The sequence below is a fragment of the Desmodus rotundus genome, chromosome 7, assembly GCF_022682495.2.
Source record: "Desmodus rotundus isolate HL8 chromosome 7, HLdesRot8A.1, whole genome shotgun sequence".
Classification (NCBI taxonomy): domain Eukaryota; kingdom Metazoa; phylum Chordata; class Mammalia; order Chiroptera; family Phyllostomidae; genus Desmodus; species Desmodus rotundus.
Window position 1 is genome coordinate 11,080,904 of NC_071393.1, and position 14,192 is coordinate 11,095,095.

At 48.4% G+C, this 14,192-nt stretch overlaps 1 long non-coding RNA gene across 5 annotated transcripts in view; it reads right to left on the reverse strand.

Moving 5' to 3' along the window:
• Positions 1-297: 297 nt before the first annotated feature.
• LOC123480396 (uncharacterized) overlaps positions 298-14,192 on the reverse strand; it is a 28,530-nt gene continuing 14,635 nt past the window's right edge. Inside the window, exons 3-8 of one of the 5 annotated variants that reach the window (XR_008427293.2) lie at positions 13,063-13,221; positions 12,362-12,500; positions 11,061-11,317; positions 9,835-10,241; positions 4,298-4,689; positions 298-3,944 (exon numbers count right to left, since the gene is read on the reverse strand). This is a non-coding gene — a long non-coding RNA (uncharacterized lncRNA). The remainder of the gene's footprint in view (positions 3,945-4,297; positions 4,690-9,834; positions 10,242-11,060; positions 11,318-12,361; positions 12,501-13,062; positions 13,222-14,192) is intronic. The other 4 variants (XR_008427292.2, XR_008427290.2, XR_008427291.2 and 1 more) reach the window with 4 other exon arrangements.

Sequence of the window (14,192 nt, forward strand, 5' to 3'; positions counted from 1 at the left end):
GGAAGGGAAGAGGACCCCCTATTTATTGGGGGCTCTCTGGGTGACAGGGGCTGCACATTCTTTCTCTTACCTCATCCACTGTAATGGCATCTGTTTCCCTCGTCACTGAATCCCCAATGCCTAGCTGGATAGACACTCAGTAAATATTTAATCATGATAATAGTAAAATAGCTACCAACTATTGAGTGCTTATTACGTGCCAGGCACTGTTCAAAGTGCTTTCTATTTCTTTTTTTTTTTTTTTAATCCTCACCTGAGGACATTTTTTTTAATTGCATTTAGAGAGAGAGGAAGGGAGAGAAAAAAAGAGAGAGAGAGAGAAACATCAGTGTGAGAGAGAAACATCAATTTATTTCCTTCTCCTACGTGCCCCAACCAGGGATTGAACCCGCAGCCTGGGTATATGCCCTGACTGGAATCGAACCTGCCACCATTTGGTTTATGGGATGACGCTCCAAACAACTGAGCCACACTGGCCAGGGCCTCTTTCTTAACTCATACAGTATTTGCTGGATTTAAAAATCGGATAAGCCTGCGAGGCTGGACTCTTCTTTCCTATTTTACAGAAGAGGAACCTGAAACACACAGAAGGGAAGGAGCTGGTGGAAGGGCAGACAGTGGGGCCAGGCTCTGAATCCAGGGAAGTGTGACACCCCCAAAAAGCGGAAGGGAGGCTCTAGGTTTGAGTGAATGAGACAGGGGCACAAAGGCAGGAATCAAGTGGACTTTGAAGGAGGCGCTTCTGAGGAAGCAGGAGCAGAGGCTGGTGACCGACTGGTGGGGGCCGCTGCCAGCGGGCTGCCTCTTACAATGAGTGCTTCCAATGCCGAGAGACAGTCCCCAGCCACTCCCTAGAGAAACGCTGACATCATGTCCACAGGGCCACACCCCCTTCCCACAGGAAGAAGCAAAATGAAGCTTAAATTTCACCATGGCCACTGAGGTTTGTGCAGGCTTGAGGGGTGTGGCTGCTACCTCAGTTATCCCACGCTCCATTCCCTGGTCAGGTTCTCCCCTGGAGGCCTAGTGTGGGGGCACTGTGTGTGTTTGTGTGGAGGGGGGGGTGGCAGGCAGCTCCCCAGTGCAGCCTGCCATGAGTCACAAGTGACACTCCCCCCGCAGGCCTACCTGAGCGGGTAGGGGCACAGCACAAACCCACGCACTCAGCCTCATTCCAAGGTGGGACTGCTGGGATTGTCTTGCTGAAGGGGCCACGAAGCTGACCTGCCCTCCTGGGCAAGCCATGCGGTGGCCCTGATTTCCCAGGTGGGACAGGGGGCCCCAACAAGGCAAAGGCTGGGCATAGTGCCTAAGAAACTGTGCCCTCTGCCCCTATGACCCAAATAACCAAGCCTGGCCTGGTCATTCCCACTCAGCTCAGCCACATCACCCTGTTTTCTTGATAACACGCAACTCTATCAGTTTACCCTGACTTGTCTGATCCCCGGTATGTTACCTTCCCCGCTGCCCCAAAGCCCTTGCCTGCTGCTGCTCACTATACACCTGGGACAGAGTGGGACACAGAGCAGGTGCTGAATAGGTGTGGGTGAGCCGTGAGTGTAATGGGACCACAGGTACAGCCACACCTATCGTCTCGGTGTTCCAAGACCCTCCAGGTGGGCGAGCAGGAAGTCCTGTCCTGGCCACAGGTACTCTTCACCAAGTTGTTGGCGGTGTTCCGGGTTCTGACAGGGGCTGTGTCTCTCTCTGAGGCCCTGCTGCTTGCAGACCCTCTGCCCTCTGCCCTCTGATGTCTGAGCAGCTCAGCCACTCCCCGTGGCCAGCCTCCCTCCAGGCCCAGCCCCGTCTTTCTCCTGGGATTTTCTCAGAGGCCCCTTTCCTCCCTTTATGTAGCTTCTGCTGCCCCTGCCAAGCCTGTTGGGCTGGTTTGAACCTGTCTGAATTCCAAGTCCCAACATGTGGACAGGATGTCAGGTCTTTCCCAAGAGGTCCATGGATCCGAAGCTAATCAGAGGGTATGGCTGACCACATTTCAGGGGGTGTCATGCCCACCCCCCCATGCCTGATGCTCCGTAGGTATTCAGGGACCATTCTATTTCTAGCCCACAGGTCCCTTTGGGGAGGGGGGGCACCAAGGCCTGATTGCTTAGCCCCAGCTCAGCCAAAACATCCTCCCCAGGAACTCTGCTCAGCCATCAAGAAGCTGGGGAACGAGAATGTAAATTTCTAAGCACCCACTCTGAGCCAAGCATCCTGCCGGGCCCTTCCAAATTTAAGATCTCCCAATCGCCTAAATCTTTAATAAATTTTTAGTGAACACCTACTCTGGATCATACCTTATTGATATTATCTTTTTGACAACATTCTCGTGAACTATTATTCCCAGTTCCGAGTTCAGGAGACTCAGGGTCTGAGAGGGTGACGGATTTTCCCAGGATTAGACAGCTAGGAAATGACCCCCAATTCTGGGATCATCTCACCCTGCCACATTCTGCCCCCCCCCCCCGTCGTGGCCTTAAAAGACACACACTCGAGGAAAACAGGCGTGAACTACAACATACTACTCACCGAACCAAGCAAACTGGTGCAAACTCCAGCATGTCGTGGACCCAAGGAGGTCATTTCGATGAGTGAGGCCACCCCCGTGTAACACAACAGGGATGAGTGGAGACTGTGGGTAACTGGAGCGTCTATGACATGGCCTGGCAGCCAGTAGGTCCTTAATATTTTTGGGATGAGTATGTTATATGGTACACACCAAATATCACATGTAAAAATGACTTCTAAAATAAGGGGAAAAAACGCATACCTAACAATTACCGGAGGTTACTATGTGCCAAGTCCTAAGCTGAACATTTTATACACTCTGACATCTCTTTGAATCCTCACAAATCCTCATTATACAGATGAGGAAACTGAGGCTCAGAGAACATGCCATGTACCCAGGGTCATAGCTAGAACATGGCAGAAGCAGAATTGGAACTTAGCAGAGACATGAGGCTGGAATAACCCTGGAAGTGAGCTGGGGACAAAGTCGGACTCAAGAAGCGGTGGTGCCGAGGTGCGGTCAGGGAGGGGCAAATGCTATGCTCCTGCAGGGCCGTGTTAAGAGCTGGGGTGGGCCGGGTGGGGTCCGGGTTTTACCTAGGAATGCTGAAGCCACGCGGAGAAGGCTGCAGGTCCCAGCATGTGGACATGCCATGTTGCACTCAGGTTACAATGTACTGGAAAATGCTGAGGTGGCAGCTGAGAGCCTCACAGACTCACCTCCCCCAGTCTATCCAGAGGCCCAGGGTTGGGGGGTGCACGCTACTTGCAGAAGGACACCAATAAGCCATTGAGTGCAGGCTTCTAAACCTGAGACCCTCCGAAGCCCCACACTGTGCATTCTCCGCATTCTCTGAGAAGCACAGACTGCAGAGCCAGCAGCAGCTTGATGTGGGCCCCACCCTTGCTACTGACTCTGCTTGTCCCCCAAGAATATACTTAAGGGAAGCAGGGACCCATACAGGGCTATTCCCGGTCCCTCTCTGTTCTCCTAAGTAACCCATCTTCCAAATATATCCCAAATTTAGCCATTTTCCTCCATTGGGTCCAAGTCACCCTTTTCTTCTCCTCCTTCTAGTCATTGAGATACAGTTCACATTTGCTAAGCTTCTCCAGGGAAACAGAGCCAATAGGTTACAGATATAGATGCGAGGAGACTTATTACAGGAATCGATTCACGCAGTTACAGAGGGTGAGCGGCCCCACAGTCTGCCATCGGCAGGCTGGAGGGCCCGGCGAGCCAATGGTGTCATTCCGTCTGAGTCTGGAGAACTGAGAGCCAGGGGCGCTGATGGTGCAAGTTCCGGTCTGAGTTGAAAAGCCTGAGAACCAGGTGTGCCAATGCCCAAGGTCAGGAGAAGACAGATGGAATGAGTACATACACTCCTCTGCCATTTTGTTCTGTTTGGACCCTCAACAGACTGGATGGCGCCCACCTGCACGGAGGAGGAACACCTACTTTATTCAGCCCACCAATCCAAATACTGATCTCTTCCAGAACCGCCCCCTCCCCCCACACACACAGATACACCCAGGAGCAATCTTTTACCAGCTATCTGGGCACAGTCAAGTTGAAACATAACATTAAATATCCCAAACATACCAAAAAAAATTCACTCTTTTAAAGTGCACAAAATTCAGTTGGTTTTTAGTATAGACACCAACGTGTGAAACCAACACCACATTATAATTCCAAATCATTTTCATCACTCCCAAGTGCCACTCCCCATCAGCGGTCATTCCCCATCCCCGCTCTCTCTTTCCCAGCCCTCAGCAACCTCTAACCTACTTTCTATCTCTATGGAGTTAGCTATTCCGGACATTCCACATAAATGGAATCAAGCAACGTGTGGTCTTTTGCGTCTGACTGCTTTCACTTAGCATCACGTTGTCGAGGTCCCTCCACGTTGTAGCATGGGTTAGAACTTCATTCTTCTTTATGGCTGAGTATTCCATCGTATGGCTATACCACGTTTTATTTGTATATTCATCAGCGGATGGCCGTTTCGGTTGCTTCTACGTTTTGGCCATTATGAACAATGCTGCTATGAACATGTGTATAGCTTTTGTGTGAACACCATTACTTCTTGCCTGGACCAGACCTCTAACCTCCTCACGGAAGTTCAACCTTCTGCCCTTGGCTCCCCAGGGTCCATTCTTCTTGCAGCAGGAAGAGGAAGCCTTTGAAAAGAGAAGTTAGGTCATGTCACTCCTCTGTTCTAAACTTCCAGCGGCTCCCCGTTCTCCCCTGGGGAGAACACTGAAGACCCAGCGCAGTCTCCTCCCAGCCCCCAGCCCCGCAGTGACCCAGAGTCGTCTATACTTCTGCTCAGTTCCTCAAACGAGCTGTGCTCCTTCCTATTTCCATGTAGCGGATTTGTCTTAAAGCTGCATTTAGTAGCTACTGGTACCTTGCCCAGATCCCTTTCCCAAGCCAGGCAGCTGTTCTCAGCCACCAGGAGCGTTGGTCGCTCCCTTCCCCGGAGAACTGCCCTCATCTAAGGGGGAAGAGGTTATGACACCCCCTGCCGCTCCCCCACCCAAGAGCCTGCAGTAGATGACTAATACAGGGACACAAATGGTTGGCCCTCCCCGCTCAAGGTGGGACAATTCTAAAGTACAATTTAGATCCTAGATCGCCGTGGCCACCGCCCCCGCCATGGAGGATCAGGCCATAGCTAGGTCTTAACAGCCCCTTACCTGCCCTATGCCGCTTCTCTCTCTCCTTCAGCAAATCTCACACAGCTGTGGCAGACCTGGCCTAAGATCATAACATTCTACATGAAATGGAAAAGTTGTCCATGTCAAGATCAAACGCTTTCCCTCCCAACTTATTCTGAGGGAAGTGATGGGGAGGAAGGCTAGGAGCTCCCTCAAGCCCTCTCTGGCACTGCCCCTGTGGTCGGGCGCCCCATCAGTGCTCCCAAAGCACCACGCACATCTCCTTGGGCCCTGCATACTTCGCTTGTTTGTGTTACCATCGGCTGTCTCTCCCCCACGTGATCTTAAGCTCTCCAAGGGCATGAACCACATCTGCCTCATTTTCTACCTCATCCTCATTCCCTGGCACCTTGGCAAAGGATGTTCCTTGCCGCACTTATTATAAAACCAAGAGATTGGAAACAATCTAAATGTCCACAAAAGGGGAATGATTAGGTAATTAACGGACCATCTCTACAATTGAATACTATATACCCATTTAAAAAGAACAGCCCTGGCTGGTGTGGCTCAATGGACTGAGTGCCAGCCTGAGAACTAAGGAGTCACTGGTTCGATTCCCAGTCAGGGCACACGCCTGGGCTGTGGGCCAGGTCCCCAGTCGGGGGCATGTGAGAGGCAACCAATCGATGTTTCTCATCCTCCTTTCCCCGCTCTCTAAAAATAAATAAATAAAATCTTTTTTTGAAAAAGGAACAAAGTAGATTTATATGGATTGATACAGAACAATCTCCAAAGTGCATAGTTCAGTGAAAAAAGCCATGTGCTGAACAGTACATACAGTAGGCTGTTTTCTCTTAGAAAACATATGTACTAGTTATACACAATTTTTTTTTTTACAAAGTGGGAGGTCGACACCCACAACCTCTATGCTGTTCAAAGGCCAACTACACTTTCAAGGAACGAAACTCAGGGATATTGAGAATACAAAAATATTAGCACCCAAAAAGTTAAATCTCACAATTCGTACATCCAATTAAAAAAAACAACAGCGATACATTCCTTTTATCATGCTAATCCTGAGAACAGCGGTTTTGTCCACAGAGAGAAGATGGATGGATGCCTAGGAGATGGGGTGGGAGGGAAACTGAAATCAACACCCTTTAGTCTCTTGAATTTTGTACCCCATTTATACCTTCTCTAATCAAAGAATATATAATATTTAATCAACTTTGACTGAATGAAGACTGGGGCTTGCAAAAGAAACCCACTTCGTGGTACCGGTATAAGAACCAGGGGTCAGCCCTGGCTGGTGCGGCTCAGTGGATTGAGCACTGGCCTATGAACCGAAGAGTCGGTGGTTTGATTCCTGGGTAGCAGGCCAGGTCCCCAGTTGGGGGCATTTGAGAGGCATCCCATGGATGTTTCTTTCATATGTTGATGTTTCTCTCCCTCTCTTCTTCCCTCCCTCCTATCTCTCTAAAAATAAATCAATAAAATTAAAAAACAAACAAAACAAAACCATGGGTCAGCTGAGCTTGCTTAACCCAGCATCGCTTGATTTCATAGATTCACATGCAGCCAGCAGCTCGGGCCCTGCTTTCCCGACAATGCCTTACAGTGAGGTCAGGAAGTCAGCGAAACCTTGGGGCAGCTTCCAGTCATCAGCCAACTACTTGGGACACAGCACAGGGCAGTAGAAAGAGCGTGGGACTTATTTAGCAATATGTATTTCCAGAGTCTAAAAAGCATGCAAATATTTGACCTAGAAATTCCATCGCTGAGAATTCATCCTAAAGGGACAGTTAAAGATTATGCACAAAGGTTTAGCTGTAAGGATATTCACTGAAGGATCACTTATGACAGTGGTGGGGGGCAGGGGATGGAGAGAACTGCCTCAGTAATGGGAGACTGGCTGAGTGAATTAGGCTGCATTCACACAAAACGTTTATGTATTCCTCATGCAGTTTTAAAAAGTCATTTGCAGAAAAAAAGAAAAGAATGGCTCTAGCTGGTGTGGCTCAGTTGGTTGGAGCGTTGTCCCATAAACCAAAAGGTCTTGGGTTCAATCCCCAGTCAGGGCACATACATAAGGTTACCTACTGGTTTGGTCCTAGGTTGGGGTGTATATGAGAGACAAACCCGCTGACCTTTCTCTCCATCTCTCTCTCTCTCTCCCTTCCCTTCTTTCTAAAATAGCAAGTGTGTCCTCGGGTCAGGATAAAAAAAACCTTTTTTTTAAAGATTGTATTTATTTATTTTCAGAGAGAGGGGAAGGGAGGAAGGAAGGGAGGGTAAAATGAAGGGAGAGAAACATCTATGTGCCAGAGATACATCACACAGTTGCCTCTCACAACCCCCCTAACTGGGGACCTGGCCTGCAACCCAGGCATGTGGCCTGACCGGGAATCGAACTGGTGACCTTTTGGTTCACAGGTTGGCACTCAATCCACTGAGCCACACCAGCCGGGGCTATGTATGTATGTATGTATGCATGTATTTTAAGAGCAAACGAAAGGGATGCCTGGTGTCAGGCAAAGCTTGGTTCGCATTCCTGCTGCACTCCTTATTAGCGGCATGACCTCCATCTACTTAATTCAACTTTCTGGGCCTCCATTTCCTCATCTATAGAATGGGTATACTACCAAATATCCTGTGTTAGCATTGGTAACAAATAACCCCCCAAATCTCACTGGCTTAACCCAACAAAGGCCAGTGTGTCTCTCAGGCGAACTCTGACGCAGGCATTCCTGGTCAGGTAGGCTTTCTGGCAGCCTTCTTCCAACTCATGGACTCAGGGGTCAGGTTCCTTTCCATCCGAAGGCTCCACCATCTTAAACTCCGAGCTCCCTTCCACGTGGACATGACAGAGAGCATGCAAGATTGGAAGGGGTGCTTAATGGCCAGGCCTGGTGGAGGGGCGCATCCCCCCTGCCCACACTCTGTTGGCAGCACGAGGCGTGTGGCCCTTTCTAGGTACGCAGGGACTGGGAAACACAGTCTGGCCAGTGCTCTGGAGGGGAAATGGCCTTGTCTCGGACACACTCCTCACGGGGCTCCTCTGAATGAATGAGTGAACTGCAAGACGATGGCAGATAGTGGGCACTGAAATGCACCAGCTGCCTTCTCCTCCTTCCCTTCCCTTTATGACTGATTCTGTTACAGATGCGACTTCCCTGTCTTTTCAAAAACTGATGTTCTCCTGAAACGTTTGGTGTAAACTGAGCCCAGATGTTTATGCTTGGTGGGGGGAGAGGGTGGGGTAGATTAGAAGGCAGGGTGCCACTTAGAGGAGTCCTGGAGAAGCGATCATCTCTTCCATCTCTCCTTGCTCATCTCATCCCGAGAATCCTTTAAAAAGAAGAAAGTCTGACCATGTCTTTCTCTCCCACTTAAAATCTTTGGTGGCTCCCCATTGCCTTACAGGCCAGGTCTAAACTTCTCACCCCTGCAGGGCATGGCCCAGCGTGTCTGTCCAGCCTCCTCTCTCAGCACCCCTTCCTGGTTTCCTGTACAATGCCCGCACCTCTTCAGTTTCCAGAATGTGCCTCGCTCCTGCCTGCCTCCAGGTTTTCCACACTACCTTCCACTCCACACCCCTCTTGCTCACCCAGAACTTCCTCAGGAAAGTCCCTCTGGCTGACTCCCCAGTCTGGATTGGGTTCCACCGCTCTCTGTTTGTGTGGCTCTCCCTGCTTTCTGTCCAAGGTGATGATCAAATTTTGTAATTGAATATCAGTCTCTCCCACCATACTGTAAGCTCAGAAGGGTTGGGTAGTATCTGCTTCATTCACCACTGTGCCCAGTGCTTTATTTTTCTCGTCGGTGAAATGGAAATGATAGCTGTTATGGCCTGAACGTCTGTGCACCCCCAACTCATAATTCACATGTTCTTTTGTTGAGATTTTATTTATTTATCTTCAGAGAGAGGGGAAGAGAGGGAGAGAAACATCGGTGTGTGATTGCCTCTCGCGTGCCCACTACTGGGGACCTGGCCCACCACCCAGGCATGTGCCCTAACTGGGAATCGAACCACCGACCCTCTGGTTCACAGGCCAGCACTTGATCCACTGAGCCACACCAGCCAGGGCCACAGGTTCACATTTGTGAGGTCCTAGTGTATGGTATTTGGAGACAGGGCCCTTATGGAAGTGATTATAGTTAAGTGAGGTTATGAAGTGGGGCTCTAACCGAGGAGGGTTGGTGTCTGTAGAAGAAGAGACAGCAGAGAGCTTTCGCTCTCCCTCTCTCTCTCTCTTCCTCCCCTCTCCCTTCTCTCTCCCAGCGCACAAAGAGGTCATATGAGCCCACAGTGAGAAGGCAGCTACCTACAAGCCAAAAATAGAGGCCTCAGAATGAAACCTACCTTTCAGGTACCTTGACCTTGGACTTCTACCCTCCAGAACTATGAGAAATGAAATTTCTGTCATTTAAGCCGCTCGGTCTTTGCTATGGCAGCCCAAGTGGATTAAGACATAACAGAACTCACCTACACTGTTTTTTCAGGACTAATAGTTAATACCCACAAAGCACTTTAAGCTGTGCCTGGCATGCCCTATGAACTGTTAAGGTTGTCACATACCACATGTAAGTATTTGTGGAATGAATAAACAAATCCATTTTGCAAGTTTAAGTTGTTAGAGATCGGCTTCCTTAAAGGGAACTCACCTGCATTATTATCCCAGTATATTCAGACATAGATGGACTCCTTAAAAAGGGACTTTATAAAAAACAAAAATAATGGATTTCTAACAAGCAGCTTGTGTCTCTCTGACTCTTTTTCTTCCCCCGGAATGTCCACCAGAGGGCTCCTTGAGCTCTTTTCCACCCAAAACATTGCTGGCGACTGGAAATCACCTCCACTGCAGGAAGGAACAGAAAGTTGAGTTTCCTCCATGGGTTTACTCTATGAAAGTAAGCAAAGCTAATGCATTCATAGGTGTGACCGGATGGGGAAAAACACCCGGGCCAGAGTGAGAAGAAGCGGTATGACATCTTAGTTTCACTGGTCCTCGGCCGGAGTCTTGGTGGCATCTCTGACCCTCAGTGTCCTCATCTAGAAAACGGAGCTCTTCCTACCAGGCATACAGAGGTGTTGGGAGGGCCAAATAAGAACATTTTTTTTAAATGATAGTTTTGCTGTCAAATCACTAAGTTGTACTAAGACAGTGCAGTGACCGCTCCCAACCTCCCAGAGGTTACCCCCCAATGTCTGTTGTTAGCACCCAGAATTTGTATGCATCCAGATTAAACACAAATTCTTTTTGCCACAGTCTCTGCTGTTACGTATTGTACATGCTGGTCTCACTTTGCTTGCTTTCTTTCACCTGCCTGGCTCCTAAAGGTCTCTGAGTCTAAAGGTCCTGGTCTGAACAGAGTTCTGTGCCAGTCAAATGGTATCACAGTCATGAATAATCACAATCACTGCTATTGACTGAGCCAGGCAGCAAGCTGTGTGCCTCATGTATGTAAGCCAAATGCGAGCAGGGCTTCTGATTGCCTGGTCTCTGCGTGGCGACTGACTGGCAGAAGAACGTAATGGAAAGTAATCAAAATCATTTCCCACTCTCGCAAAACAATGCAAGGGGGCGAGTCCATTTTTAAAAAGAGCTTTGTTAAGGTAAAGCAGACACACAGGGGACTGCACATGAAGTGAATGATTTGATAAGTTTTGATATAAGTATACACCTGTGAAGCCATCACCACTGTCAAGATCACGGTCATGCCTACAGTCCCTACAGGTGGCCTTGTGCCCTTTGAGATCCTTTCCTCCGGCTTGTCCCACCCTGCCCCACACCCAAGTAACCACTAGTCTGCTTTCCGTCACTGTAGATTAGTTTGCATTTTCTAGACTTTTCTACATGTGAAATCATACGGTATGTTCTCATTTTTACCTGGTTTCTTTCACTCAGCATAACTGAGATTCATCCATGCCGTTGTATGTCTGGATAATTCATAATTCTGTTTTGTTGCTGAATCATATCCAATTGTATGGACTGACCACACTGGCTGATCCATTCACTGGCTGATGGTCATTTGGTTTGCTTCCAATTTTTTGCTACTACAAAAAAAGCTTCTATGAACATCTGTGGTCCAGGTTTACTTGTGGACATAAGTTTTCATTTCCCATAGGTACATATCTGGAGGAGGACTGGCGAGATCACAGGATAGTTACATAGTTAACTTTTTAAGAAACTGCCATTTTCCAAAGCAGCTGTGCCACTTTGCAGTGCACGAGAGTTCCAGTTGCTCCCCACCCTCACCGGCCCTTGTTATAGTCACCGTTTTTCATTTTAGCCATTTCATAGGTGCCGTTTTGGAGTAAGGATATTTTCAATGCAGAGTAAAAGAATTTTTTTTCTCCTCCCTTCACAGAGGGCTCCCTGGAGGAGGCATGTATACTCATGTCCCGAACTTCCCGACCACTTTTCTCCCAAGATATAACCCGTTTGGGGGACCCTGCTTAATAAAGGAGAGGCAGGGAGCCCAGTGGGCAAGAATCCTCTTCCTTTAGAAGGTGGGATGAAAAGAGTGTGAATAGCCACACGTAGATAACAATAAATTAGTTCATCTAATCCCCATAGTAACCCCGAGAGATCAGAAAGGTCTTTAACCAAGTAGTAATGAGGAAGCAGGCTCAGGGGTGAAAATGACCTGCCTAAGATCACACGGCCAGATGCAGGATTTGAATCCAGGTCCACCTGGTTTTGAAAGTGGCGCTTGCTCTTCTGCAGAATTCACTGTTCTGGATGCCACTACGGAAAGTAACCTCACGGGGTGATCTGATCATAAATTCCTAACTGAGCAGGTTAGAGGGGGTGATGTCCCAGGACGGTAATTTTTTAGTAGGAGGTTTATCCCTGCCTCAGGCAAGCCCTGTCTGTTGTTTCCGGGCATCTAAGTTAACCAACTGGCTGGAGCAGAACATACCGTTTTTGTAACACTCCCTTCCTCTACATGGTAAAAATATTTTCAGTATTAATCATGTCATAATCAATAGACCATCATTTTCTCGATTCATTCTTTCATTTGAAGACAATTAACAGTGAGGAATTAGGAATGCATTTCAATTTTAAAGATATATTATTGAAATTCAGTAAAATATTTCACACGTGAACTAAAATTAGCACAGACCAAACAAAAGCGTTGTACTTTGTCATACACACTGTTTCATCGTTTTAAATTTTAAACACACCGTGGCTGGGTAGTTCAGTTGCTTCCAGTATTGTCCTGATACACCAAGGTTGTGGGTTCGATCCCTGATCAGGGCACATACAAGAATCAACCAATGAATGCATCAGTAAGTGGAACAACAAATCAATGTTTTTCTCTCTCTAAAATCAATAAATAAAAAAATTTTAAAAAATTAAAAGAATGCACTGACTGGTGTGGCTTAGTGGATTGAGCACCGGCCTGTTAACCAAAAAGTCACTGGTTCGAATCCCAGTTAGGGCACATGCCTGGGTTGCAGGCCAGGTCCCCAGTTGATGTCTCTCCCTCTCTTTCTCCTTCCCTTTCCATCTCTCTAAAAATAAAAAAAGAAAATCTTTAAAGAGTATGTAAACTTAAAAGAAAATTCTCTACATAAAACTCCCCTTTGGTGCCACCGCGCCCCCTGCCTGGCCACTGGCGCGTCACTGGGGGCATGAACGGGAGGTCGGACACCTCACATGTCATGGGGGTGGGCCCCCGATGGGTGGCTGTGTATAGCTGGGTAGCAGTGACCTCTCTGAACCTATTTCCTTTTAACTGAGGCAGGAAGTCAACCACATCTCCTCTAAAGGACAGTTGTGAAATCAAATGACATAATAATGTACGTGTAGACATTTCTTTGTTCTGTCCATTGGGTTTTTCCCTTCCTCTGGGGGGTCATAAGGGAGGAGAGGTCAGTCTTACCGTCTCATACCGCAGATGGGGACACCTGGGTCCACATGGTTCCTGTCATCTCCTTGTGAACAGTGTGGGCTGCAGCAGCTGTGAAACAGGGCGTCTTTCCCGTCCCTCACCGCCACCCAGCCTCACCTACCATCCTCCAAGAGTCCCTCAGGCCTGGACCTGGAAAGGGGTTGAGAAAGACCTTTGCCTAAGGCAATGGTTCTCCTGTTTCAGTGGGCTTCAGCTTGCCCTGGAGAGCTTGTGAAAACCCAGCCCCACCCCCAGAGTTTGTGATTGGGTAGATGTGTGGAGAGGCTGGAAGGTTTGCCTTTCTAACAAGTTCCCAGGTGGGGCTGATGCTGCTGGTCCTGGGACCACACCTTGACACCCACCGGACTAAAACAGTTCCGGTAGTTCTGCCCCCCTCTGCCAGTGATTGATTCAGAGTTGAACCAGTGGACCAACAAGATGCAAGGAGGAGCTTGCTCTGGGGCCATGGATATGAGCAGCTCCTTCCTCTCCTTCTTCCCCACAGGAGACCAAGCTGCTTTAGTGGGTGGTGGCAGCCACTTTGTAACCATGAGGGGAACTGGTTTTTGATGAAACTGATGCTGTGGACTGCTAAGAGGGAAGATGAAGAGAGCCTGGGATTTTAACGATAACATCGAGCCCACTGTATGGCTGTGGCCGTGAACAAAGAAAACAGCTCTGTCTCTGTGTCCGCACTTCTTTCATCTTTGACCTGTGACCAACCTGACTGTCCTTAGCAAACACATGAAAGCCTTCTAGTTGATGATTATCTGTGTTCCATAAAATGTAGCCATAAATATTTTTGTTTGTAGCGTCCAGAGTGGCATGACAACCGAGATAAGTATCAGACTGCCATAAACAATCATCCATCACAAAACCATCAGGGGTATGGCCCCCAGCTTATACTGCATTCCTTTTACTTTTTTAAAAAAGATTTTATTTATTTATTCTTAGAGAGAGGGGAAGGGAGGGAGAAAGAGAGGAAGAGAAATATCGATGTGCGAGAGAAACATTAATCAGTTGCCTCCTGCACGCGCCCCAGCCAGGGACAAGGCCCACAACCCAGGCATGTGCCCTGAATGGGAAACAGACTGGCGACCCTTGGCTTTGTGGACTGAAGT